Source organism: Varroa destructor, unplaced genomic scaffold (genome assembly GCF_002443255.2).
Source record: "Varroa destructor unplaced genomic scaffold, Vdes_3.0 BEIS01000002.1, whole genome shotgun sequence".
NCBI lineage: Eukaryota > Metazoa > Arthropoda > Arachnida > Mesostigmata > Varroidae > Varroa > Varroa destructor.
In genome coordinates this window covers 13,106,121-13,126,363 of record NW_019211455.1, presented here as the reverse complement: position 1 = coordinate 13,126,363, position 20,243 = coordinate 13,106,121, and the positions used below count along the sequence as shown (strand labels likewise).

General features: G+C 45.9%; 1 protein-coding gene across 6 annotated transcripts in view; it reads right to left on the bottom strand.

Annotated features, from left to right (window-relative positions):
• LOC111243679 (uncharacterized) overlaps positions 1–20,243 on the bottom strand; it is a 273,017-nt gene that overhangs the window by 39,727 nt on the left and 213,047 nt on the right. The window contains exon 2 of one of the 6 annotated variants that reach the window (XM_086980940.1): positions 12,069–12,153. The exons of the other annotated variants lie outside the window; for them this stretch is intronic. The gene's annotated coding sequence lies outside the window, so the exon portion shown is untranslated. The remainder of the gene's footprint in view (positions 1–12,068; positions 12,154–20,243) is intronic. 6 annotated transcript variants of the gene reach the window in all.

Here is a 20,243-nt window from a genome sequence, read left to right as displayed (position 1 = left end):
AGGACACTGCTGTTGCGATAAACTCAATTCGCTCGTTCTTCCACAGCTCAACTCAAGTGCCATTGAAAGCCAACCAGTGCGTGGAGTATTACAGCAATGGTCAGACTGAGAAAGTCCAAGCCATTTAGCCACAGTGGGCATTAGCACGAAGGCTGTCTTCACGGAAGAGCTGTGGTTTTAGAACTCTTGCAACTGTTGCTGGCGCTGCGGTGCCGGCAGGCGAAATGAAAAGAAGTCGTTAATTCGCGGATCGTTTCATTACTACGTCGGTCGCGCAATATCGAGATGACCATTCGTGGCAGTGCGTTGAGGATCTTCAACTCTCCTTCGTCCTCTAGTTCTGCTTATCATCTATGCGAGCGTCTATGTATCTGTGCATGCGAATATACCAAAAGCGAGGCAAAGGGCAGTGGTCGAGCCACCAATCCAACGGATGGGCCGCGTCCGGGTGCAGGGCCGCATGGCCTTTCTCGACCAAAACGAAATCAACGGGATTTAACACAACAGTGAAGCGGAGAAGTACGATCAAAAGTTAAGGGCAGTATATAGCAATGAATCTGCTACAGCGGCAGCTAAGCAGCAAAGTCTGTAGCAGTGTTAAGAATTTTCGTCAATGAATGAGACTGACAGCCAGCCGTCGTCTGCTGGGTTTCCCGGTCGTACTAGGCCGATAAAACTACGACAAGTTCTTTGCTCGCTTATTTGCCAGCCACTTCCTCAGTTTAGCTCAACATTGCTCAGCTTCGCCGTGTTTGTTGAAGCTGTAGAAGTAGAAAGAGAAACAACGCTTTCAGCTTCTCCGTTTTGCGACTACTGCTAAGGCTTCATTTTTTCTTTTTATAGAAATTGAAGAAAAATACTTCTGGAATAGAGGAACACTGCCACACACGTTCACCGAATACACAGGAAATCCCTAACCAATCATCAGCTGCTTAGTCTTGCCACTTCCTCGTTTTCAAGAGGTTCAAAAAGTGTTCACAAAGAACGCCTTTAGTAATGTGCAAAGACAACAGAAAGCCAGGCATACAAAGATATAGAAGAAAATTGAAAAAGAGTCAAATAAATGGGACCAAATGTCACAATACGCTGTTTTGATGAAGAGAAGGACTTCCCAAGTGGTTATGATGGTAACAAAAACAGACGATGAACAAACAGCCTCTTACTTGACCTTTGGAGAATTGGTTTTCACCTCATACTCCCTTTAGCGTCACAGGACTAAACTCCAAGTGCACATGACTCAGATAAACGGACATGCCTACGCCCATCCAGCTAGCATCCGTTATAAACTGACCAGTAGACCTGAATGATACCTGGCTTCGTGTTCCTCTAGGGCAGCAAAGTTTTACGCAGGAGTTAGGTGGCCTACATCACTACATAAGTGGCTGTGCCCAAACACCGCGGCAACGCAGCTTTTAAGGGTTGCAGTGTCCAAGTGAATAGACGACGAAGTCGACATCATGTATCCGAGGGCGGCAAAAAGGACAAAGCCAATGAACGGATTTGCAGGATCGACCTGCTTTGGTTGGCAAACAACTGCTTTCAAGACCGCCGCATCATTGTAACAATAACGGTAGTAACCGACATGTAGTAATCGACTGAGTCAAGGAAGCAGGCGTACGTAGCTCTAAGGGGGATGTTAGGGGCATATCGCCAACGAGAGAAGAAAGTATCATCAAAAGAAAGTGAGTTTGAGTGCGGACAGGATGGTCACGTTTCGCAAGGACCCGTAAGAGAGGATGAGATCCGTAAAAAATGTCTGAAGATAATAGAGAAGGTACTAAGTGTGGCATATGACTCGGATTAATAAGTAGATTTCTTCGAACGGAACATACTCATACATATAATTGTGTTACCATAGTCTTTGTACATTTCCTGTATAAATAGCATAATATCTATTTTTGCGCGGCACAGAATATTTCATTTGTAGTACGTTGTCTGTTATTATCATACCGTTTATATAATATAACCTAAAGTAGACCTACAGAGGTCCACTTTAACATTTTAACACATGCACTGCTATCGGTGTCACGATAAGCTTAGAATCACAAGTCCTCCACAAAATGTTTTATTTAGTCTCTACAGGTACGCGTCGACACAACACAGCATTCATCATTGGACACATATGCAATGATAGACAAATGTTTCACAGCTGTAGTATGCCCATCTATGTAATTACATGTACAAAAAAGCAGTGGTAGCCTGCTGTGGCCCAGAAGCCACCTGCTTGCAAATCGCGCGTGTTGTTGACTTTACGAGTTACGGAAACGTTTGTTTGTGTGTCGGCAAAAGAGGCCTACTAGGACGCAGTCGCCTGGGCATACAAACGTGACTCGAGCTATGAGACGACATCGCCGTATGGCCTTTGTCTTGGCACCTGCCGCGTGACGATAGCATACGCCATCTTGCAAACGATTGTACCGAACAAAAAAAAAAAAGAATACCCTTAGGCAATCCACAGCTCCACCATTTTTGCGGCCCTAAAGGGCGACTGGATGGCCGACCTTACCTTATTTTAGCTAGGTAGTTTGCAACAATGATGCGTATATATATATATATACTGGCTTACTTTATAGTGCAGCTGATCATGGGTTTAAATGAACGTGGACGAGGATGGCCTCATATGGGCTATATGGATGTCAAATACATTTGCCGACTCACCTATTAAATATTTCACATCAAAGTTGATATATTGACGCCCTTCTTTACCAAAACTTACCGACATTTCATTGATAAAATTCACATTCATCAAAATAATGTTCTTTGATATAGGCAAAGTCGCACGTCCCTTCTTTAGAGAAGCAGATCCTATTTTTCATCTAATGCAAGTATTGCTGATGTCCCATGCATCGTCAGATCTGGAAGGTATAATTTGTCGCTGCAGCTCCCAACACTATCATTGCAAATGCAAAACTAGCTTAACCCACCCCAATCCAGCCTTAAACTGAGCATTGCTCTAGGGTCCCAAGAGTTTGTCCTCCAATCTTCATTTGGCTCTAGTTCTGGCTCAATACATTCCTGTCGGATGCTTCTGACAATCGGACGAAAAATAGACGTGTTGACCTTAAACCACTTATTATTTCTTGCGCTGTGTACTATACTGTTTGTGTATCCTCCAGCGTCTTGGCCAATTTTTTAGCAACATGACTAGCTGATCTGCGATCCGTTAGAAGATCGACTTGCCTTTTTTCTCCGTGCTTCGGTTCGTGCCGTGCTTCAATCTTTTGCCGGCTTGCCTGACATGCTCGAAGTTTACCCTGTATTAAAGCCTCATTTTGTTCGTGTGCCAGCTTTTTTTCGAAACGAAGCCCTCTTGCCTTGTTCAGTTTTGCCGTTACACGGCCTAACTGGCGAGACACATTGCCCATTTTGGCCTATGCAGCTACATGGAAAACAGTGTTACATCGACGCTTCAGCCGTCTCAGAGGTATGTAACATCACATTTTGACTTTTTCCTTTTTCGTTGTTGCTATTGGCTTAGCTAACGGCAATCAGGTTACTTCATGGTGCTGATAATGCCGTTAACAACGGCGGCATTGTTAGACGATGCACCAACGACTGCATCATTTGTCGAGGTGCCTTGCCGCAGAAGAAGCGAATGCCATAAAGTGATAGAGGCAAACTCTGGCAGAATCGGTGGCTGTGGGGTACTCGTTTCTTGTAGGGACGTACCATCATCAACTCCATCAGGACCATAGGTACAGCCTTCGCACCCTATCTCATCTCGCCTCGTGCCAAAACGGCTATTTGTACCAAACAGCTGCGGAACAAGTAGCAAGGGCATACGGTTCAGCTGCGCTGGAACGGCAAAAGGGGGACATAAACAACAAGAGAACGTCAGATGGGGTGGGTGGGATCTGAAAAATAGAGTCTAGCAGAACCTACGAACAAACGAATGAACCAAAGATGGCAACTTAAAGGCAAAGGTCGATGTGGCTCAATTAATGCTGGTGTTTGTAGCCTAGCTCTTTCCCGTCGCGTCTTTCCTCAACCAGCTTCACCAATCAACGCTGCTAAGAAGCTCGATTGAAAGAGAAAAGTTAGCGGGGTAAGGCGTCTGTGTTCCAAACAAATACGAAGAGAAAAGAGAGCCTTTTTTCTCCTTTTTCCTTTTTCTCGTAAAGCGGAAACGTACAGCTTCACTTTGCGTCGATCATTCCATTGCCCATTGCCTGGTAATAGAAGCGGCTGGTTGCAGTACGCTGCAAAAAGCTGACCTTTTTTGCCCCGACTCGCCACTTCTCTTTTAACCCTTGATGAGATTTGGGCAATAGGTACGCCAATCCTGCGCGCCAAAGTCATCTTGCTCTTTCTTATTTCTTTAATTCTGTTTCTTACTCACTTCTCCCAGTACGTCGATAACTTTAGCGTATTTCATTAGTTCTGACTAGCTTGTGGGTCATGACGCTAATCTGAGTGTCGATACGACTGGCGGCGGCAACAATGCAAGTACCAACATAGTTGACGACTCGATTATGCGACGCTCCTTCATGTCCTAAACATTTTATATCCAATGACTACTCCGGAGTCACGATACGGTAACACTCGCTTTTTCCCTTTGTAGCACTCGCTTGTTGTATACGTCGTTACCCCATTTTTTGGTCCATCGAAAAGCAGTGAACCCTACCAAACCGCACATAAAGGCCAGATGCCAGGCGCCGATTTACATCAAAACTACAAGCTATCCAGAGCAGACTAAGAAACAGAGAAGGACATATGACAAAAAGTGAAAACGGGGTATATCTCAAGCATTCACTACAGGGTCATGCAAAGGGCCTTAGAAAGGTAAACTCAATAAAACACGTTATTACCTCTTCTGTCGTCACCTCTGCTGTTATCAGTATTATTATTAGTACCGTTTGCTCTTGCCTCTCTTGCGGCCTTCTTCGCTGCTGCCCACAAACTTTGCTGACTGCAGCAGCTCATTCGCTTTGTGTGTGGCGGCGTACTGCTTTCGAGTTCGCAACGTAAAACCTGCCACGTGCGCTGTACTCTTCCTGCTGTCTTCCTCTCGCTCTTTTGCTAGCTTTAGCCATCCTGGCCTCAGAATTAGTTGCATTGGCTGCTCCCATTTGCACAGTCGTTACCGCTGTTGGCTGCATGTACGTAAGCCAGTATAGCGTCATACGTTAAAGGCGGGCTGCACTGGCCTAGACAAGAATGCCTTAAGCGTGAGCGGGTTGTGGCATGGTGCGAAAATAGAGCGCTTCTTCGGTCGTCATTGTCGACTAACTGCAAACCGTTTGGGCTTCTCACCTTCCATTGTTGCTCTGTGCTGCAGGAAGCGGCGACAGCAAGAGCTGCAATTTACCCCCTCCCGCCCCACGGACGAGGTCTGCCAACATTTTCGGTGACGCCTTAAACAGTAATGTTTTTTTTGTCGTGTAACTGCGTGCAGTGCTGGCAGCAGGGGCGAAACTGCCCTACCACTAACAGCCATGTGATGCTGTGTAAAAGAATGTGCGTAGCACGACGTGCACTGGCGGCCCTTGCATGGCGGCTGGCGACCAGCGAGTGGCTTTCCTTCGCCGCCACTCTGTCTAGGTGGTGAGCGTAGGTGGGCGTGTGTGTCTATCTGTCATACGTTCAGGCTACAATGTGCTCGTGCGTGTGGCCATGTTGTCGATGTAAGTGTCTCTAGTGTTGCTCTTTAACCGGTGTTGTAGTAATGGCCATAGCGGTGACGTTGGCCGCAGCATGGAAACGGAGGTCGTGGCAGCCGTCGATAGACTTCTTTGTATGCGGGCCGCGTCTATCTGTCGACATTTGGTCGCATTGCTTGGCTACAACTCGGTTATTGCAGCAACAGAAGAAAAGAACAAGGCCTAGAAGAATCCAACTCTTTGCCTTTTTGGGTTTCCTACGCTGTCATGGTTATCTTAGTCGCGACAGCAACAACGATGGCTTTGGCGCTAGCGGCGAAAGCGGTGTCCACCGGGATGCGCCACTTCACCTCGGCGGTTCGTGGCCTGCTTATTCTTGTTCTGTCGCCTCCTACACAAACGTCCGACCTTGTTCCATACTATTTGGCTACCAACTCATCCTTTCACTACCCCTATTACTTGTGCCGTTTACTCGGCGGCCTTAGGCCTTAGAGACCTACAGCTCCTCATTGTCCTTCTTCGCCCCTAGTGCCAATCCTAGGACTTCGTCTACTTTACTTAAATTTAAATTAGCCGCGCCAGCACAGCCGTACGTTTGCATTACTGTAGCGCCGCTACAGACAGGCAGCCACCCTACTGTTGACGGCGTGCCTTCTTCTCCGCGTGCTTGGATTATTCTACTCCAACCTACCCCCCCCCCCCCCCCCCCCAACGACAAAGTCCCCTTTAGCTTTCATCGCAGAGCAGCCAGCCAGCATGCCCTCACTTGACTCTCGGCTGCTTTACTACGACCCGGGCTCTTTCGTCATGTATCTCCAGTCTCCTCTTTCGTTCAGCCTTGTCGTCTGCGTCTTCGTTTGTCGAAACCGCTCCTCGCTCCCCAGTGCTCGTTCGTTTGCTCCTCTGCACGCGGAGCCAGCTCCACTCATGTGCCCTGCTTTTACGCGCCCCTGTCCGTTCCGAGCTGTGCTGAGCTGAACGGAGTGAAGTCAGTTGGCTGCCCGGAGAGCCGGAACCGTTGATTTAATCAAGAAGCGGCGCAGCACCGCCTGTGCTGGCGGTAGAAGTGTAGAATGGCATTAGGAGGCGGTAGGGAAAGCAAAGGCGTTAGACGACGCTGCCACCGGGAGCTGTCGCTGCTGTTTCTAGAAAATAAAGTTAAGTCACATGCTGAAGTAGTTGCGTGCGTTTGGGCATCATCTTCGACCCAAGTACGAACCGAAAGGGAAGGTTTTTCAGCTGCTACTGTTATATAACCACGATCACCTCTAACAGGAACCTGTATACAATGAAAATGCTGCTTAAACTACGGTCGATTTTCAGGCAGCGCGTTGCGCTAGCGTCAGAACGCTACGCGAAGTTTGTTTCCTTGTACTTCCCAGCCCGGAGAAACAAACTTCAGTGCTACTGAACCATCGAGTCAACGGATGAATATATGGTACGGCGGGCAGGTTCAAGCTGTGCGATATTACCCACGACGTTCACGTTTATTCAGTAGTGCCTTCGACAGTTATGAATCATCTGTGCCGAGATTACAGCTGTAAAAATCCACTATCATGAGGGCCGACGTGTACGTTGCCGTCATTCTATCAGATAAAATGTGTGCCATGTCTATAGGTATTTGTGATGGATGGGTGACGATTATTGAACAAATCTTTTGATTGCAGGATTTAATAATAATCGACAAAAGTTTGCTTGCATTTGAATGATTTAATAGTATGATCTGCACCACGAACCAGTGACGCGACCAAACCTATAAATCGCACTTTATGGGTTCGAAAGGGATAATAAAGAATTTACCTGTAGCTCACCAAAGCCAGGCAAATTTGCATGCACATGCGGTGTGACACACACCGCTCGGTACGTGAATGTCTAATTCTTACGCAAACATCAGAATTAAAAAGGGGAACCGTTTAACAATTATACTACTGTATAGGTTCATTGTGAAAATTGTAATCCTTTTGGATCGCTATGAACGTAAACGTTAGACTAGCGTCAACGAAACGCCAAAAAGTACGCGCCAATATATTAACATCTGTGCCGTTACAGATAAGAGTGCCTTGATGGTACACAAAATTAATTGTATTTACCATTCAAACTTAAGGAACATACAATGGAAACAAGTTTACTCAAGGGTTCTTAAACAAAAATCGAGGTTTGAAAATGCTTCCAGAAGCATAATTTGGAGTTTGCTATTGAAGACAAAAAATCGGCGACCTTCACGCCGAACAGCCAATCGAATCTTCGCGCCGAATTCGTCAAACAACAAAGCTTTTTTGATCAAACAACTATCCTAAGACTACCCGGGCTAGTCATCTCTTTGATTCTTTTCGACAGTTCAGCTTGAAAAATGTTTAAAAGAAGGAAAAATTCCTTCTCTATCCTTTGTTGTCTTTATGTAGCTCCTTTTGATATGGAAGTCATTGACCAACTTCTTTCATTGCCACGCTGTACTGTTCCGTACCGCATTGGATGTTCTTCACCTCTGAAGGGATTACCTTATTGTGGCCGTTCTTCACTTAGCCTGACTTGTTGACTTCTATTGATGATTCCGCAGACCAAAGAATTTGGCCTTTGCCGAGCTGCTTTTTATTAGTACATCGAGTTAGTCGACTCTAAAAGACAAAGACATCGCACACAGAGCTTTCTTATAAAAGCGAATCACGTTATGAGTCAATGAGGGCTCATTCATATATATACACCATTATAAGTTCTTGCGAGTCGTTCTATATACGAAGGTTTAGGGATCGGCCATGTTAGTATAACAGTTCTCGATTGCCCTTTTTTCACTTGGCCTCATATTTTCTGTCGTTTGTGAGAAGAGAACCAGGACGGAACGAATGCGGCTATCCTGTCTTCGTTCGACTTAGGTCAAATAGAACAAAGCACTTTATTCTATTCACGGTCCTCTGACACTCACCCTTAAACATCTTTATTCTCTAAAGAGTCGTGTCAAAACGATTTTTTTTTTTATTCGTCTTCATTTCATCGTCCTTGCATTTCTTTTCGACTTTGTCGTGCTTCCAAGTTATTATGAGGGAAAGAAGAAGCCAATTACCAATCTGGCCAGTCGCTCGGCCGGACCGCCAGGCTGAAAAAGAAGCGTTCAGCTAAGTCGACTATAAGTCCTTTGCAGTAGCGGCTGAAGCTACGATGGTGCCTATTGAGTAAATTGGCGCTGTTACTTCACTCGCTGCTAGTACGTACGAACTGTGCCGTGAACAGGCACCGTCTTATAGGAGGCCCCTCTCAATCGGCCATAGCCGCCCGAGCCTTGTCATCGTCGCACATATGAGTTTCGAGGCACCTCTCATCTGATACATACAGCACAACTGGCTGAAGTAGAGGGAAGTACTCGTTTTGTTCCTCCACCAATTGCTGTCTTTGAAAATTTTCAATAAAAGTATTATTGACTGGCGGGCGCGCCATCGTCTTGTTCATCAGTGTCGTTCGTCATTTTGCAAGAAAGGCCGCAGCCTCGTGATCCAACCAACTTAGCGGGACCTTCCTGACTAAACAGCGGATAAAGCTGGCTCAGTGATAGAGTAAACGAACCTGAGAAAGCTGCCGAACCACCTCACTGTTATACCATTTTCTATAGCGGGTATTATAGCGGTGAAAAGTGAGCGTCTACCTCACAGAATCTGTCCCTTTCGGCTTATCTGCCTTCAGAGTCTCTCTTCCTTTTTCGGTAGAAGTATAAAAAAAGAAAACGAAGAGAAGCGTAAAAAGAGTTCATAATAAGAGGTTTTTATGCCTATACTGGATCCTCTCAATGATGATCGAATAACGATAGCAAAAAGCACGGAAGAAACAGCGTAAAAAAGGCCTCCAACGAAAGAACGCCGGTGAACGAATAACCAAGGGAAAACTGTAGTGTGGGGAGAGTGGACGACGGCTGCGGCGACACCCGTACCCGCGATAAAGGCGATAGGGGCTGTACTATAACCGAACGGGTGCTGGCCGCAGTTGTACGAGTTGTTACAAGCAAGCAGAGGGAACCCTCACGTCAACGATACATTGCCGTGGCGCTCCTGCCGACTGTCCGTAGTTGTCCTTGACAAATTCTATCGAAACAGCAGTAGCAAACGAAATCAGGAAAGACACCCGCTGCTAGTTACATCCTCTGCCCAAGTCCTGACTGACCTGTCTTAGTGGATTAGAGGAAAATTGGGGACGAAGTTTGAAAAGGGGGAAGAATGAAGGCGCCGGACCTACTTTTTTGCCGGTACTCAATGCTCGTAGCAGTGGTAACGGTAACAGAAGATGGCTGGTTTCGAAGAGCACCCACTAACCAAATGCAATTTGTTTATGTGGCTTGACTCCCAATGCGACCGGCTTTCATCAAAAGTTTGATGGAAGCGCTGCAAAACGTTGGAGGTCAAGAAGGTTGTTTCTTCGAACCAGCGAGGGATAGTTATCAACAGGGGCCACTTTTGGCCATATATATATATAAGTAGATGCTATAAGCCAGCATTTTAGGCTGCTATACCATAAAAAAGCTTACCAAAGTGATCGACGTTAGAACTTGTAAAGGCCGGCTCTGATCCTCTGTAGCATTGGATTTTATCCTGCAATTAAGTCGTGCGCAAATAAGTATTCGAAATTCAATTACGCACTTACATAATATACGTTTTCAATAATGGAGAAGAAACATAACCAATACTCACAGAAGGTGTTACACGGTACCAGAACTGGCGTTTGTTTGAAACATCGGTGTGATACGATTGCGCCAAAAAGCTACAACATGTTGTTATAATCAGCCATGTATACATGGAAAACCGACGCATGTATATTGGCTCCAATCTGTAGGCTTTTCTGTACGAACACAAGGCGTACACTCATTTATTTGATTCGGAGGACACGGACTTGAGAGAACAGCGCAACACCCTATGGCAAGCTAATGAGCTCGCAAAACCTGACGTAAAACCCAGACGAAAATAACGTGGCTCATATATACATACGTATACGTGCTGAAGAAATTCCGTCAATGGTAAAACATTAACAGCAAAATAACTGATCTATTCCTCATTTAATAATACAGTTCGCACCCTTATATTTTAGTCCGACTTGTAACCCCAACGTTAAGCCTCTCGACCCTCGGGGAGAAAGTGAGACATATTTGTCGTCAATAGCAAATGTCTGATGCTTTCGAAACACGTTTTCTCTCTCATGGTATGGGAACATAAGGGTATTCTGAGAAGACACGTTTTTAACTCGCAAAGCGTACAATCTTTCCCACAAACCAGTGGCCCTTGTAATAACGTCGTACGTCAACGTTGAGGTTATGTCATTCGATTGAAGAAGAATGCGGTTAGAGACAATGAGCAGCGCAATACAAGAAGCTCCTTTCGAAATAATAATAACTTGTGTAGGTTTGCATCGTTATCCAAATACAAAAATTCGATCGTGTATTTGGGGCGACAATAAAAATTTGTCTGTTTTCTTTATTCCTACCTTCAATATCGCCATCACATATGCCTTCAAACTAGAAACTGCTTTCAAAGCACCCCAGGGAAATTCTCAGTTTCTGAATTAGTAATTTTGATCAAGATCGTTTCTTGTTCTTTAATAAGTTCAAGAATAACCTAGGTGTTAGGGCTATATAAAAAGAAGATACTACACAGAAATGAAAACAGGCCAGACAAGTCTGTTTAAATTTCATTTTTTATGCGTCTTCATCGCTGTTTGCATAAATAACAATTGTAATATAAAATATCTTCTTTAGATACAATATTTCGTGTAATGCTTTTAGTATAACCCAAACAGTAATTATTTTATCCGCGGTCAACTCAGTACTGATGTGAGTTTTACATAGATTTTATCATTAAACACTGCTCCAGACGATTGGCTGTAAGAAAAAACAACATCTATTTGATATTTCCTTAAGTTTAGGGTAGACGCACGAAGTTACATGCAAGATGAAATTATAATCGGTCATACTGAACAGATGAGTACCTTGTGTTCACCACACCCGACACGCGGTGACACTGGAATAGTTTAAAAATGCTACCTGCTTCTATAATGCTGCTATATCGTAATTGATTACCGACCAAACAAGGCAATGACACTGTCAACGTTGAGAGGCACGAAACGGTAAATGCATTACTATGCATTTTACCATAGCTGAAATAGTCTGCCTGCCAATAACAAAATATGCCACACAGCCGAGGTAGCCACAGAACGGGTGAGTCTGGAGCAACGTTCTGCAATATGCCCCTGTACTCTACTGATAAGCGACGACACTTGTAGAAACAATGAAACACCTCTTCGGGTCCTTAACGGCTCCTATCCCAACCGCTCCATAGCCTTGTTAGCGCTTGCTAGCTCTTGCTCGCTGCTGGCTAGTGTGGCAGCTGCTGCCAGCGAAACTTTTGACCTCGTCTCATATCGACAGTCAGTCGTGTACTTGCCGGAAGGAATCGTCAGGACAAGAGCGAAAGAAAGAAACGAGGAAAGGGGACCTACCGGAGAGGAGGAAAGCAATACGGTAACCACATCAGGTATCTGGCAAACGAAAATGCCAAATGGAGACGTTGCCAAGGGGCGTCACCTGAAAGCGGACTTGACAGACCAACCAAGTTAGTATCAGTACCGTCATCAATAGCCTAGTAAATACGCCAACCTAAAGATATGAGAGAGCTATCGCTACGTCCCGCTGACTATCACACGTGGTTACAACACAGCGAAGAAAGGCCACTGATACGATATCAGCCAGTTGGTTCATTAGAAAGCATCTACCCAACACCGGTAGAGATGTGAGAAGTCCTGAAGGTCGCGGTAACTACTCAAAGCGATATTCGGTTTTACCGACAGGTCGACACGGGTACGCCCTACGTCCATTCGTGGGCGGTTGGCGAAGACTTATAAGATCATACGCGCAGAACCCAGGAACCAACCCTAAGTTCTCAGCGCTCATAGCTTGTTGATAAGCTGCAAATCTATAGTTGCGTAAACATGAGTACGAGAGTCGGCTCGCTACCATAAGATACTGCAGGGCATGCGCGTATTGTTTTCGGACCGCATCAGCTAAGAGTCGAGGTATCAAACCGCCGTCCCTTCCTTATACTACTCCCATATCGTTAGCATCAATAGTTCTGAAGTTATCACTACGGCTGCTTGTTAACGGGCTTTCCCAAGACCTTACTTTTGTTTCACTAACGTGCGTAGCGCCATAAGACCTTTGTCAACAAAGGCACTGAAAAACTCGCCAGTCGACGAAAGTCAAAAAGCAAATAGAATTATATCTACCGCTGAATAGGAAGATATATGCATTAGCTTCTCAGCATTAACATGCAATGATCCTACCATATTCAAATCGACCTTCTAGTCAGTCAGGACAAAATTATGTTATTGGCGGAACAGCTATTTTGTACCATCTAGACAAAGCGTATTTGCACTCTCATGCATATAAAATAGTTGACCTGAAGGACCAAAAAATCCTTGAACTTTTTGAGTCGACAGCGAAATAATAGAACGAAAAATTATATATAGGTAGCATACACCTGTACCGTATCATAGTATGTACAGTATTTCGTCAGCCACAAAAATAAGTTTCGAGCCTGTTTTTTTTTTTTCGTGAGCCTGTGGTCCACATGTGTGGTCGTCCTTGCGCTTTAGTAGTTCGCCGGCTACCAAACCACATCCAAATAAGGATCTAGGCCAAAGAAGAGGAAACGGAGGAATCGCATTCATCTCATTTGTACTTCTCATACCTTGCAAGTCCTAACCACGATCGCACTTTTTTTACCATCGCCTTTTGCATCTAAGTGTGGTCAAAGCATTTATACTGGCACTGTCGGCAGGGATTATATTAGTCTACTGATGATCACGTACTTCTGAGCTTAGTTTAAGTGATTCGTTTAGCCTCCCCGCCACGGTAACCCACCGCTGCTTTTGCAGTGAACACTCCAGTCAATGTGCGCGCTAGTAGGAAACGGAATGTACAGGTAGCACTGTCAAAGTCGCCCTCGAAAACCATAGAGACCCTGATCTGTTGGTCCGCCATGGAGCTTTCTCTAAAGCTCCTTCAGACGTCTTAACATCGTCCAGACTTGGCTGCGACTATTGGGACGATGGAATGAAGCCAAAGACAGAGATGGAACCGGCTACTGACTTCGTGAAGACGTGTGGTTCTAGCAACCACACCACTCGGTGCCGTTCTGCATCTACAGCAGCGCCCACATACTTGGTGGACGTGGTGAGCTTCACACGGTATGTTCGGTAGTGTACATTCAATGAACAGCAAAGGAACGTACGAGAAGACGATCTGAAAGAAGAGGAACGAACGAAGAGACCATGACTCCCCGAAATGTACCGATGGTTCGTAATAGTGTTGCGAAAAAATTGACTATAAAATCTATTTGAATCCTGGGCAATCCTGGGCACGTTCTTTACTACAATTTTCGCAATTTCGATTTGCGTTCTACATTTCGCCTTAACTCAACGCCGGACTCGCGAAGAGAAAGCTGTATTTGGAACTAAACCGACCCAGAAAGCTACCCGAATGTATAGCAGTGCCTACAACTTTATTGATGATATTGTTTAAAGCAATAATGGACCCCACTATTGGGTGACACGTAGAAGCGCTATTTTATTTGCGGCATACAACCTCGTCCGTGTAAGAAATTGGTTTCCTAAAATTTGTCGTACTGTGACTTGGTGAAGTAGTCGCAAAGTGCAGTTCGGTAGGCGTGAACTTTGTAGGACCGCTGTGCGACGCCGACTTCTGTTGCTAAGTGCCACTAGGACCTGGCCAACTGTCATATTTATTTGGCCTAGTTTTTTGTCCAGGTTTCTCTCCTCCTAATTTAAAGCAAGTTCCTCTTTCTGTTTAATTCGATGCTACCGACAAACCAATACTTCTGCTACTTCCGATGCGTCTATATCATAGATCGAAAACCGACTTCAAGGCCACACCTGGCACAGTACAGAAAATTACACCATAAATTTAACCGATTGCCCAAGCAACTAACGGAGCATCAGCGTGCAAGGTGGATACGTGACGCCAAGAAGACCTCGCTAGCTTGAATGGCCCGCGGTGTGACTGGCTGGCAGCTGGCAGGCTGGGTCGCCTGCAACTTCGACGTATCCGCCGATGGCTCGAGACCAAATGCTCGGCCTCTTGCTACAGCATCGGAGACCAACAACAGCTGACTTATCCAGTAACACAGGGAATGGTTACAGCTCACCCTTCGATGGATGGGATTCCACTGGAGACCAGCGCTGAAGGAAGCCAACCAGGCAGTCAGCAGAGAGCTAATGGGTCCGAACCAACGGCAGGCAGCGCAACCGTCGTCTTTGCTATTACCGCCACTACTACTGCTACGGGTTATATCAAAAAGTTTCTTGTGTTCTTCTTAAGGACAATACAGGGATTAGATGTGCTGCGGCGGCAGCCCGTGTCTAGGGCCTGCCTGCCTGCCTGCCTCTCTGCGGTCGGCTGTGGCGTGATATGGCGAAGAACATAGAGGAAGAGAAAGTCGACGTGGAGAATTGTGGAGTTAAGCGGAGAGTCGATGGCTAAGGGGGTGAAGAGATAGTAGCTATTGCGGCAATGGCCTCGTGCCCCGTTTCACGGTCGCTAGCAGTAGCTCAGCGTCATCCAGCATCACCGAGTAGCCGGAATGGGTCGGTGGGTCGTCCGCTAAGTGCTAAATGGCGTCGGGCGGCAGCCATTTGGGAATAGAGGCTCATAACATCGTTGTCCTTTGGCTGGTGCCGAAGCTATCCAAATCTACTGTAAAGGCATGGATGCATCGGTCGTTCGCTTTAGTTCATTCACACACAGAGAGATACTCCTCATACATGTATATATAAATATATAGGCGCATATATAATCCACACAAACGCACACTTTTCCGCGTTCTTTTAGCGTTCGTTAGCATCAAGAACAGCATCGATAGCAGGGACAACACCAGTAGGGTTTGCCGGCATTCGTTGTCCTTCCATTGACACCAGCTTCGAACGGCCACAGCAGCGTTTAAAGGGGAAGGGCCGCATCTGACATTTTGCACTACCATTTTGCATTACCAAATCGCAGCTGACCGCTCTTAGGGTATTCAGCAAAAATCCGGCGAGCCATCTTCCGCGAAGATTCAGTGAATCAACCCAATGCGAACAGGTCCCTCTGGAATAAGACTCATATATATATATAAGGCTGTGCCAAAACAACTAGACCGCTCAGCCAGTGCTGCTACTAACGGAGGCAACGGCGAAGCCGCAAACATCACAGCTGTCCTATACATAGTACACGTTGGGGCGGCGAACATGTATCGTCTAAAGGCTTAGTGCGTTTATTGATTTTGCTATTACCCTCAAAGGGCGTAAACGCATGATACCCTTTTATATAGTGGGCGCCTGCCGCCGCCTTCGTTGCGATTAAGCCTGTTAACGGGTGTATGTTGCTGATCCCATTCATGGCCCTGTGACTAGAGGAACCCACATGGTTACACAATGCCTGAGGAACTAGCAGTTTCGTTATGGGGAAACTCGCTGGTAAAGATCCTAGAAAAGAGCGACATCATGCTATATCACATCAGAGCGTACTGTCCCGCTAGGTAGGGCTTCTAGAAATCTTGGCGTGTCATGAAAATTCAAATAAAATAAGCCAGAATCAAGAACAGTAGTACTAGGGCGTTCCAGGAAGAAAGCAATATTCAATGTAGCTTGCTACGCCTGGTTAAAAGGGATGCATTTCGTCGACGTCCGAAGCTTCTCGATAAAATGGCGTGATCTTGTGGAAAGATATGACTAGATAAATACTCAGAAATGGCCAAACTCTGACAAGCACTGTCTATGGTAAGAAACTACCGATGATCTTGCTCAAGAAACGCGACGAAGACCGAATGAAAAGAACAAAAGAACATTGTCGTTTAACACCAACAATTGATAATAACGTTTGAATAAATATAAAATAATAAATACACCATTAATGAAGCCTCTATTTATGTAATATTCGTTGAACCCCTAGCCATACACGATTTTCATATAACAACTTAGCATCATATAAGTTCACTGTAAGGAAGATAATGCCCACATCTAATTAGCATATCCAGAGCTGGGCATATTACCGAATTGAGGCTCAGGTAAATATTGAACTACGTTATTTTCTTATTTATGACAGTCGCATAGAAAAGGCAAGCATTATCAGCGCGATTACTTCTCTTATAGAATCATACATTCCGGTAGCACCTCGAGCTCATAACTCTTATAAAATTGCATGTTACAGCAGCTGTCTTTCTCTTTCGCCATATATATGGCCCCTGCTCAGTCTCTCAACTGGACCGCACTCCGAATCTCCAATATCTTTAACGCCAGTTTTTACACTTTTCAGTTCCGTTCTTTTTTTTTTTTCCTATTTTCTTGTACCAACGCCGACCGAAGAAATAGGCATGCAAACGTCAAGGGGCATTAGGCAGGTCCCTAGGTGTTCTGCTGGCTAAAATTGGATTGGCAGCACGAGGAGTAATTTCTTGATGATAAAAAGCACAAGCAAACTGCTCTACATACATAAGTGGTAAATTCATAGTATAATAAAATTGGCTAGACGATGTTGATTGCTGGAAATATTGACTGTATCCTACACAGCAGTCTTTTAGGGCAAGTGGTGCTGCTGCTTCTGAGCCGTTACTGGCCGCTGCTGATATTGTCTCTGTTATCGGAATAGCCTCGAAGGAAGGTAGCAACACCAATGACAACATCAAGGAAGTGCGTCAGAATGGAAGAGGAAAAATAAGAAACGAAGTGAACTTCTTGCTGATGTAGACGTACATAGAGCATCTCGCAATAGTGCTCCTTTTATGAGAGCACAGCTGCGACTCAACTCAAGTTGGCTAGGCTTGACTTGGGATCGACTATGGTGATCTTGCAATCCGGGGTCCGACTGACCACTTGCTCCCAGGGGACTCGAGCAAGGGCACGATAGGTTGGCCACGATCGCTATCACATGGCGTCACCGTTATCCACCACAGCTTGCCGTTCACCCCAAGGAGAATTAAGTCGTATGAGGCTGGCAGCCAAAGCATAAGGCTAATCAGCGCTCAACCGAAAAAAAGGAGCGGTGGTAGAAGTAGTAGTGGATCAACCCACGGGTAATCGGGGTCATTATGAAAACTGGTCGGAGGCTGCAACAGGAAGAATGGGAAAGACTCCTGCTAGTAGGAAGCCTTCAGTGCCGCCCATAATCGCACACTCACCGCGCCCAAACTTACTAGCAGTAGCAGCAGAAGGCTTGCGGCTACGTGCCGCGCGCGATCAAAAAAGTGGACACACCCACAGACTCACAGACCGAATCCCACAACTCATATCACCGCCGCAGCACTGGTATAACCAATACTGACAATACCGATTGCTCTAAGTCATTTGGCCTGTTAAAGACAAGGTGGCCTTTCCCGCGCCCTCTCACTCCCGAAAACGGGCGGTTCCAACTATCGAGTGGGCGAGATTTTGGGCCAAACCGATCTTAAAACGGAAAGGCCTCACAGCTAGCTCTGGTTGCTGGTGCCATTGCCGTTGCTGCTGCCGCTATCCGGCGGTAACTGCAACAATAGCGTAATTTCACACCGATACTACAAAACTGATTAATATTTTTTGCACCTGAAAACCATTTACAGTAGGTGCCGTTGTACGGGATGTGTTCGCTTTTTTCACAAACCCCTACGTGGCAAGCAAGCGCGCGCAAGAAATCCGAGGTTAGAACAGTGATGTTGCTGTTCCCACCGCTGCTGCCACCACTGTGGGGTATGAGGCCGTCCTTACCCGAAATTCCTTATTGGGGTGCATTGCTTCTTTTACCACCATCTGACGTTCCCGTTTTCCTTGCAATAGCGGGAACCATCATGAAGAAGAAACGACGAGTTAGAGTGCTGGCAGACTGCTATAGCAATATATATTCATACTTATTGGAAATCGTTATGTAATTCGGCTTCCAGTAGCTGCGGCGGTAAAAAACGGAGTCCAGTGGTGTTGGGCCTTAGGAAGAGAGGTGAAGAGCGGCTCTCTAGCTAAGCAGCAGGGGCAGAAGGCTGGCCTTGGTGTTGGCGAATAACGGAGGCGGGTCTTGGCTACTTGGTGAAGAAGTCGGGAAAAGTACGCCAAATAGATGGTGAAGGGGACACGCTCTATAAGCAAGTGATAGTCCAGCGAAAGAGGTGGCGGTCCTGAAGTGGTGATGCGATCCTGGAAGAATGAGAGACTGGGAAAGTAACACTGAAAGACGTTAAGCGAAAGCGGCCATGAGTAAGGAAGTCGCAGAAGTAGGGTTGGCCTCGGCAAGGGTCCGCTATTGATTCCCAATGTAGTCAAGCGACCGTTTGGCCGTATCGTTGCTAGGGTGGACAGCCAAGAGAGAGTTGGCTTTCGACTCTAGGCACCAGCACGATAGCGTACGTCGTATGCCATTGAAGTCGGCCACTATGAAGGCTTCGCCTATGTCTCAATGGTGTTGGTGGAGCATTGCGACTCGCATTGGCTAAGCTCGTATTGGCCGGCGAACGAGGTTCCTGCAGAAGGGTCGAGTATCGGCAATCAACCTTTAACCGTGCTCTGTGTTCGACCTGGTAGCCATAGTGTTCGCACGAGGGAGTGCTTTGTTGAGTATTTGTAAATTAGTTGGTAGCTGCTGGTCCGAGTGTAGAGCCTGTTTATTGTCTACGCTGCCACTACTAGGAGGTGACGCTTGCTAAAATCTCTGCCGCAACCGTCAGCGATAGTCTCATAGTGCGGTGAGAAACCAAAGGCTCTAACCATCTTAAGAAACAGCCTTGCTAAGGCTTGCTGTGGCTATTGCGGAGGCGGCGCCTCCTGCTGCAATTATCATTCCATATCCAATGTTAGGTCGAACGGAAGCTAGGACAGAGCCTTCATTCAACGAGCTTGCTGCAGTACTACTGCGCTCTCGCGGGAATGAGTTGAGGCCGGCGGTCTGCCCCGTCAATCATGGGAATTGGAAGAGAGGGCCAGGGGAGCTCAGGGAGTGAACCAAGCAACCGAAACCGGATTTAATAACATCAGTAAGCACTGACTAACAGATGTGAAATAGTACGCCTACCACCGATCTTTGCCATCATTATAATCATCATTATCACTCGTTGCGTCGATTCTACAGCGGTAGCGAGTAGCTGTAGCTGCCAGTAGTGATACAAACAAGTACGACCGCAGGTGGCGATTTATGATATATATATAGTATACACGTGTAAACTTAACGTAAGATTAGTTTTCACACATGTATGCATGTACCGAACATCTTGAAATAATAGTATTAGTGAACTTTGGCGTACAGGGACTGAACTTGACGAGAAAACACAGCGATGGAATGATGATTTCATACCGAAATTGTAAAGAAAATGTTTATGCACTTCAATGTCTGTCGATGAGGTTCATTACCACACAAGTCGGGTGGCAATGCGCAAATAACTTTCGATTGGGTTTTTTTACAATTTTCTAATAGTTTGCGTCAATGAAGGATCGAGAGTTCCTTGTACGATCCGGTCATAACTAGCATAATTTTTGAGCACTGTTATACGAAGTGCCTTCTGTTGCTGTTTCGTCCATAGACTGTACTTCTCACTCATGGTGCTTACAGATGTTCATATATCATCGCTGGCCACAGATAAAAACAACGACTCTACCAACAGTTCCCAT